The 8,674-nt window shown below is 46.5% G+C and overlaps 1 protein-coding gene across 3 annotated transcripts in view; it reads left to right on the top strand.

Annotated features, from left to right (window-relative positions):
- The window catches only part of ugt8 (UDP glycosyltransferase 8), a 35,765-nt gene extending 33,576 nt beyond the window's left edge, over positions 1-2,189 (top strand). For all 3 annotated transcript variants that reach the window (XM_053619167.1, XM_053619169.1, XM_053619168.1), the window contains one exon: positions 1-2,189. This exon is cut by the window's left edge and continues 1,235 nt beyond it. The gene's annotated coding sequence lies outside the window, so the exon portion shown is untranslated.
- The last annotated feature ends 6,485 nt before the right edge of the window (positions 2,190-8,674 follow it).

The raw sequence follows: 8,674 nt of genomic DNA, 5'->3' as shown, positions 1-8,674 counted from the left end.
GACTCGATTCAGCCGTTCAGAATCGATTCCTTCGTTTGGGAGTCGATAATTCCGTTGGTCCTGCGCTTTGATTTTTGAAACTCCGCAGACTTTTTTACATTCACAAACAGCTACGTCGATAACACACTACATGAGAGGGAATGTTTGAAAAACCCATAATAGGTGCACTTTAATTACTCGTCACGATGGCCTGTTTAACAGGTTCCAACATTACCCACAATGCCGACAGTGACGATAGTCATGCAGTTGGACTTCATCCCTACGTAATCCTTTAGTCTGTCCAGCCCCGTCTCACCTGCTCATCTGTACACAAACCGATCAGCTTTCAAAGCTTCAGTTTTTAATGCTAACACCGCCATTGTACCTGCTACACACACCAGCAGGGCGGAACTTTTCTTTAACCCTCCTATTACGTTACGAGTCAGTTCGAAACGTTTCCACACTTGCCATGACATTCTGCTTAATCTCTCTTTTTCACTCGGACATTTATTTATTTTCTTTATTTACTTCTACGCAGATATTTCTTCTTATGGCTCGTCTCAGACCAGCCATAATAAAGGTTTACTCTTTTCTTTGCCGTTTTTGCGTGTATTTAAACCGTGGAAGTCATTTTGACCCCTAAGATAATGGATGTACCTTTTTTTTTTTCTCTCTCTCTCTCTCCTTCTCCGAACTTAATAGGAGGGTTAATACTAATAAGGCAGTGCGATTTTGAGAAACTGTGTATAAGTGCTGCTGCTAACAGGTAACACTAGTTCGCCATAGAGCAAGCCCACCTGCCATTTTTTTCTTTCTTTCTTTCTTTATATTAGGACCTTTAAAAACGTCATGGAAATGAAATTCTTTAAAGCGTAGACGTGTCCGTTTCAAGGGTGTAGACGTGTTTTCGAATTCTAGGCAATAGTCATAGATCAAAATGTTCCCGCTACTGCATTTTATCGTAAATACAATAGGAAAACGCACGTTTTTTTAAAATCTTCTGCTACCTTTTTTTTTTTCCACTCTCTTTCATTCTGCCTTGAGGCATTAAACTCACGTGTGTGTGTGTGTGTGTGTGTGCGCTTGTATGAATGAACCAAACAGGTTTGATTGTCGATGTGTAGAATAAACAAAGTGCTGATGTATGTTCTGTCGCTTCTCACAGAGGGGGTGTGTCCTATGAGGCCTTCTATTGTAAATCTTTGGTACTGTAGTTGAAATTGAAATCCCATGATCCTCCATGCCTCTTTGGAACCAGCCTTTTCTTTCTTTTTTTTCTTTTTTTTTTTTTTTTTTAAATGTTTTTATTTTGTTCATTATTATTTTATTTTTTGTTGTTGAGCTGTGATCTTTTAGAGTTGGTCCTTTTAGCACTGCTGCTTGAAAAGTTCCAATAACATTTCATACAAATCGGAAGGATCTGTGCTGTCCGAGCGATCGGACTACGGTCAGAAACAACAGACCTTCGTAGTGGAGGGGAAAAAGAAAAAAAAAAAAACCCCCCCCCCAAAAACAATACCGACTGACATGTCAATCCAGAGAACGTGTCAGATCGCGTAACAATAATTTAAAAAAAAAACAACAAACGTGTAAATGATTGACGGAAACGCAACACTTCGGCCATTTTCACTGTGAGCTTTAGGCATTTCGCCAGCCAAGCACTGTTTTTAATGACGTCCATACTTGAACATTGTACTGTACGTGGCTTCGAAATGGCTGCAAATGCAAATAAGCTATGACTGGAGAAATGGCCACACCCAGAAATTCCTTTTAATCCATTCAGCCATCACTTTCTGCTTACTTTTTGGGTCATAATTACAGTATTAATAGACGCCTGATAGCGGAAGAGATAACTAGTTGCGTAATGTAGTGGAAAGTAAGTATACTGTACACGAGCAACTATACTGTGTGTGTGTGTGTGTGTGTGTGTGTGTGTGTGTGTGTGTGCGCGTCCAGCGCTCTCTTTATACTGCTAATTCGAAACATGCTACAAGAAAATTTCCCCCGTTCATTTCTCAACCCTTTCTTTCCTCTTACTGTCCGATCCCATCCAGTTGATGCCCGCTTACACGTTTTTTTTTTTTTTGGTCTTTTTTTTTTAAGTAATGATTTAAATAAATAGTGTCTGTGTGTCTGTTGTAATGTAAATATAGTATGTAAACAAAAATACTAATGTTAAAATAAACATTAAATATTTTGTTTGCCTAAAATCTGACATCTGAGAGCGTTTTTTTTTTCTTCTTTCTTCTTCGACCGAACAGTCTTTTTGACTCGGACTTGATCGTCAAGTTCGGTCTGGGGGTAAATTCTACGTCCGGTGGTGACGTGAAAGATCGGTTTATTCTTCCGTCCATACGTGTACAGCTTTTTGATTAACAGGGTCGCCTGGAGCCTTTCCCAGGGGACTCGGGGTACAAGATGGAGGACGGACTGTGTTTTGTAGTAGTTCCTGATTCATCACAAAGTGGCTGGAACAGCTATGGGGTAGGGTTTTGATTCCTGTACTAGAGCTGCACGTGTTGGATGCTTATCTTCAGGTCCGGTAGTGTCTTCGATTTGAATTAGACGGCGTATCGTACAGATATTTGATTCAGAAACAGTCCAGGAGAAATGCTTCCCAGTACAAAAACTCCACATCAGTGATCTACTGTTTAGTCTGGGATTGATTAATCCCCAGGGATTGATTTTTTTTTTGTTCCTAGCTTCACGGGTCCTCATAAACCAACACAAGAGTGTTGGCAGTGGGGGACACCTTGTCTCCGTCTTTTGAAAATGTACAGCATTGCTCCGTTTTGACGTGGAGCAGTCTTCACCTGTTGTCCCGTGTGCAAGGCCACCTCAGTCTCAGTCTCAGTCTCAGTCTCGGAGCAGACTACCTCTCCAGGTTCCGACCGTCTGGTAAGAGAACGGAGGCTTTGTCTCTTCAGACATCGGTCTCTTCACATCCAAAGATAACTGGCTAATGGTTTTCTCTCAGATAGATCGCAGAACACCTCTTTGGGTGTATGCACCGGTACATTTTTGGCCCAAAACACGTCTTGTATGCAGTTCATCCAGTGGAGCAAGTCATTACCGTATTGGAGAAGGTTCCTCCTATGTGTAGCACTATATGTACCCTGAGCAGGATCTGATTCTCACAGCATATGGGCTCGCACAGCTGTTGCTACTTGGCATTCAGGTACATTCTCGTTTCGCAGTCATTACTTCGTAGCAATACACATTGTCACACGGCAGATTTACAGAAATCCGATGTAAGTGAATCCACTGAGGCAAGGATGAGTCTCGTGGGACCGAGGGGGAACAGTGTTTGCCTCCGACCTCCAGGGTTGGAAGTTCAATCCCCACCTCTGTCCTGTGTGCTTTGAGGGATTCCATCGGGTACTCTGGTTTCCTTCTGGTTTTTGGACCCGATCCAATGTGTCCCCCGCCTTGCACCCCGAGTTCCTCAGATAGGCTTCCAGGATTCTTATGGGGTCCTGTCTCTGAGGGGTTAAGTTTTCTACCAAAATGAATTCTGGAGCATACATACATCACAGTGTCTTGCTTTGCCTCTTCCTGTGTTCGGTTTAGACGAGTACGTTAGCAGTGGAACGCTCGTTTTTGGAAGTGCAGACCACACCCTCGATCCACTGGCATGGATGATGAGAACTTGGGCTTCTCCTGTGCATTTGTGTGAAAGAAAACGTTCATATCACGGTACAACTGGGATTCAGTCCAGGGCCTTGATGAACCTTCGTAAGCTTCTTCCCTGGCAGGTATTTATTGTACCTGAGCACTGTTAAGTAATTCATTGCAGCCAGGTAAAGTTTTAAAAGGCAGTGGCTCTGCAGGTGGGGATTTGCTGGACCATCGGGTATCAGGTGATCCGACAGTCTTATACCGTCAGTGTCCTGTCACACTAGATGCAGTGTAGTGCTAAGATACACGTGTGTTGCTGAGCGATAGCAGGTAATCCAACACCACGTTCCCCTGCCCCTCCCCCTCCTCCTCCCCCGCCCCAACATTCTTCTCATTTTCACTGAATTATTCAGCTGTGGATTGCAGTCTCCGTGGACGAACGGAATAGAAGCGAGAGAAGAAAGGCGATAACGATAGAGCGTGGAAGGAATGAAACACTCTGGGGGGGGGCATGCTGTTATAGGAAGGTCATACACGACGGGGTAGTCCGGTGCGGCCCGGCTCGACGATACCGTCGCCACCTCGAAGCACAAGTGGAGTTCGTAGTTCGCGTTTGCAGTGAGCTTGAAAGAGCTGTGCTTTGCGTCCCAGTAGATGTCTCTGTTGGACCACGCTGTAATACAGAGACCCGGAGAAACGGTCTGTAAAAATGACACGCACCGAATGCTTTCTTCACACGGGGAGGGACGTTTTACCGGACTTCACGGACACTTTTGTGCCACAAACTGGACCCTGTTGTAGCGTGGTCCTCAAAAAACGAGCACACACACACACACACACATATGTTCTGAGTAAATTACCTCATGTCACATCACCACCCTTATATATATATTTATATATGTGTGTGTGTGTGGGGTTGGGGGTTATATCCTCAGAGCCGGTATAGATTAAAATCCTGACTACAAGCTTTCTAAATCATGTCTTAGCAAGATTTAGCACTGAGAAGGACTGAGATGACACACACACACACACACACACACACACACACACACGCACACACACACACACACACGCACACACACAGAGGAGCTGGAGGAGGACTATTGGTCATGGTTCACCAACTGTTGTCGCTTTCTTGGCTTTAGATTACATCTCTCCTCTCTTCCTCTACATCTCTCCTCTCTTCCTCTATATCTCTCCTCTTCTCCTCTACACCTCTCCTCTACATCTCTCCTCTCTTCCTCTACATCTCTCCTCTCTTCCTCTATATCTCTCCTCTCTTCCTCTACATCTCTCCTCTTCTCCTCTACACCCTCCTCTACATCGCTCCTCTCTTCCTCTATATCTCTCCTCTCTTCCTCTACATCTCTCCTCTTCTCCTCTACACCCTCCTCTACATCGCTCCTCTCTTCCTCTACATCTCTCCTCTCTTCCTCTACACCTCTCCTCTACATCGCTCCTCTCTTCCTCTACATCTCTCCTCTCTTCCTCTACATCTCTCCTCTTCTCCTCTACACCCTCCTCTACATCTCTCCTCTCTTCCTCTACATCTCTCCTCTTCTCCTCTACACCCTCCTCTACATCGCTCCTCTCTTCCTCTACATCTCTCCTCTCTTCCTCTACACCTCTCCTCTACATCGCTCCTCTCTTCCTCTACATCTCTCCTCTCTTCCTCTACATCTCTCCTCTTCTCCTCTACACCCTCCTCTACATCTCTCCTCTCTTCCTCTACATCTCTCCTCTTCTCCTCTACACCTCTCCTCTACATCTCTCCTCTCTTCCTCTACATCTCTCCTCTTCTCCTCTACACCTCTCCTCTACATCGCTCCTCTCTTCCTCTACATCTCTCCTCTCTTCCTCTACATCTCTCCTCTTCTCCTCTACACCCTCCTCTACATCTCTCCTCTCTTCCTCTACATCTCTCCTCTTCTCCTCTACACCCTCCTCTACATCGCTCCTCTCTTCCTCTACATCTCTCCTCTCTTCCTCTACATCTCTCCTCTTCTCCTCTACACCTCTCCTCTACATCTCTCCTCTCTTCCTCTACATCTCTCCTCTCTTCCTCTACATCTCTCCTCTTCTCCTCTACACCTCTCCTCTACATCGCTCCTCTCTTCCTCTACATCTCTCCTCTCTTCCTCTACATCTCTCCTCTTCTCCTCTACACCTCTCCTCTACATCGCTCCTCTCTTCCTCTACATCTCTCCTCTCTTCCTCTACATCTCTCCTCTTCTCCTCTACACCCTCCTCTACATCTCTCCTCTCTTCCTCTATATCTCTCCTCTTCTCCTCTACACCCTCCTCTACATCTCTCCTCTCTTCCTCTACATCTCTCCTCTTCTCCTCTACACCCTCCTCTACATCGCTCCTCTCTTCCTCTACATCTCTCCTCTTCTCCTCTACACCTCTCCTCTACATCTCTCCTCTCTTCCTCTACATCTCTCCTCTTCTCCTCTACACCTCTCCTCTACATCTCTCCTCTCTTCCTCTACATCTCTCCTCTCTTCCTCTATATCTCTCCTCTTCTCCTCTACACCCTCCTCTACATCGCTCCTCTCTTCCTCTACATCTCTCCTCTTCTCCTCTACACCTCTCCTCTACATCGCTCCTCTCCTCCTCTACATCGCTCCTCTCTTCCTCTACATCTCTCCTCTTCTCCTCTACACCTCTCCTCTACATCGCTCCTCTCCTCCTCTACATCTCTCCTCTTCTCCTCTACACCTCTCCTCTACATCTCTCCTCTCTTCCTCTACATCTCTCCTCTTCTCCTCTACACCTCTCCTCTACATCTCTCCTCTCTTCCTCTATATCTCTCCTCTCTTCCTCTATATCTCTCCTCTTCTCCTCTACACCCTCCTCTACATCGCTCCTCTCTTCCTCTACATCTCTCCTCTCTTCCTCTACATCTCTCCTCTTCTCCTCTACACCTCTCCTCTACATCTCTCCTCTCTTCCTCTACATCTCTCCTCTCTTCCTCTACATCTCTCCTCTTCTCCTCTACACCCTCCTCTACATCGCTCCTCTCTTCCTCTATATCTCTCCTCTCTTCCTCTACATCTCTCCTCTTCTCCTCTACACCCTCCTCTACATCGCTCCTCTCTTCCTCTACATCTCTCCTCTTCTCCTCTACACCTCTCCTCTACATCTCTCCTCTCTTCCTCTATATCTCTCCTCTCTTCCTCTACACCTCTCCTCTACATCGCTCCTCTCTTCCTCTACATCTCTCCTCTTCTCCTCTACACCTCTCCTCTACATCGCTCCTCTCTTCCTCTACATCTCTCCTCTCTTCCTCTACATCTCTCCTCTCTTCCTCTATATCTCTCCTCTCTTCCTCTACACCTCTCCTCTACATCGCTCCTCTCTTCCTCTACATCTCTCCTCTCTTCCTCTATATCTCTCCTCTCTTCCTCTACACCTCTCCTCTACATCGCTCCTCTCTTCCTCTACATCTCTCCTCTTCTCCTCTACACCTCTCCTCTACATCGCTCCTCTCTTCCTCTATATCTCTCCTCTCTTCCTCTATATCTCTCCTCTCCTCCTCTACACCTCTCCTCTACATCGCTCCTCTCTTCCTCTACATCTCTCCTCTCTTCCTCTACATCTCTCCTCTTCTCCTCTACACCTCTCCTCTACATCTCTCCTCTCTTCCTCTATATCTCTCCTCTCTTCCTCTACACCTCTCCTCTACATCGCTCCTCTCTTCCTCTACATCTCTCCTCTTCTCCTCTACACCTCTCCTCTACATCGCTCCTCTCTTCCTCTATATCTCTCCTCTCTTCCTCTACATCTCTCCTCTTCTCCTCTACACCTCTCCTCTACATCTCTCCTCTCTTCCTCTACATCTCTCCTCTCTTCCTCTACATCTCTCCTCTTCTCCTCTACACCTCTCCTCTACATCTCTCCTCTCTTCCTCTACATCTCTCCTCTCTTCCTCTACATCTCTCCTCTCTTCCTCTACACCTCTCCTCTACATCTCTCCTCTCTTCCTCTATATCTCTCCTCTCCTCCTCTACACCTCTCCTCTACATCTCTCCTCTCTTCCTCTACATCTCTCCTCTTCTCCTCTATACCTCTCCTCTATACCTCTCCTCTACATCTCTCCTCTCTTCCTCTATATCTCTCCTCTCTTCCTCTACACCTCTCCTCTACATCTCTCCTCTCTTCCTCTACATCGCTCCTCTCTTCCTCTACATCTCTCCTCTCCTCCTCTACACCTCTCCTCTACATCGCTCCTCTCTTCCTCTACATCTCTCCTCTCTTCCTCTACATCTCTCCTCTTCTCCTCTACATCGCTCCTCTCTTCCTCTACATCTCTCCTCTCTTCCTCTATATCTCTCCTCTCTTCCTCTACATCTCTCCTCTTCTCCTCTACACCCTCCTCTACATCGCTCCTCTCTTCCTCTATATCTCTCCTCTCTTCCTCTACATCTCTCCTCTTCTCCTCTACACCCTCCTCTACATCGCTCCTCTCTTCCTCTACATCTCTCCTCTCTTCCTCTACACCTCTCCTCTACATCGCTCCTCTCTTCCTCTACATCTCTCCTCTCTTCCTCTACATCTCTCCTCTTCTCCTCTACACCCTCCTCTACATCTCTCCTCTCTTCCTCTACATCTCTCCTCTTCTCCTCTACACCCTCCTCTACATCGCTCCTCTCTTCCTCTACATCTCTCCTCTCTTCCTCTACATCTCTCCTCTTCTCCTCTACACCTCTCCTCTACATCTCTCCTCTCTTCCTCTACATCTCTCCTCTTCTCCTCTACACCTCTCCTCTACATCGCTCCTCTCTTCCTCTACATCTCTCCTCTCTTCCTCTACATCTCTCCTCTTCTCCTCTACACCCTCCTCTACATCTCTCCTCTCTTCCTCTACATCTCTCCTCTTCTCCTCTACACCCTCCTCTACATCGCTCCTCTCTTCCTCTACATCTCTCCTCTCTTCCTCTACATCTCTCCTCTTCTCCTCTACACCTCTCCTCTACATCTCTCCTCTCTTCCTCTACATCTCTCCTCTCTTCCTCTACATCTCTCCTCTTCTCCTCTACACCTCTCCTCTACATCGCTCCTCTCTTCCTCTACA

The sequence above is a fragment of the Ictalurus furcatus genome, chromosome 29 (assembly GCF_023375685.1).
Source record: "Ictalurus furcatus strain D&B chromosome 29, Billie_1.0, whole genome shotgun sequence".
Lineage (NCBI taxonomy): Eukaryota > Metazoa > Chordata > Actinopteri > Siluriformes > Ictaluridae > Ictalurus > Ictalurus furcatus.
This window is presented reverse-complemented; position numbering and strand designations above follow the sequence as displayed.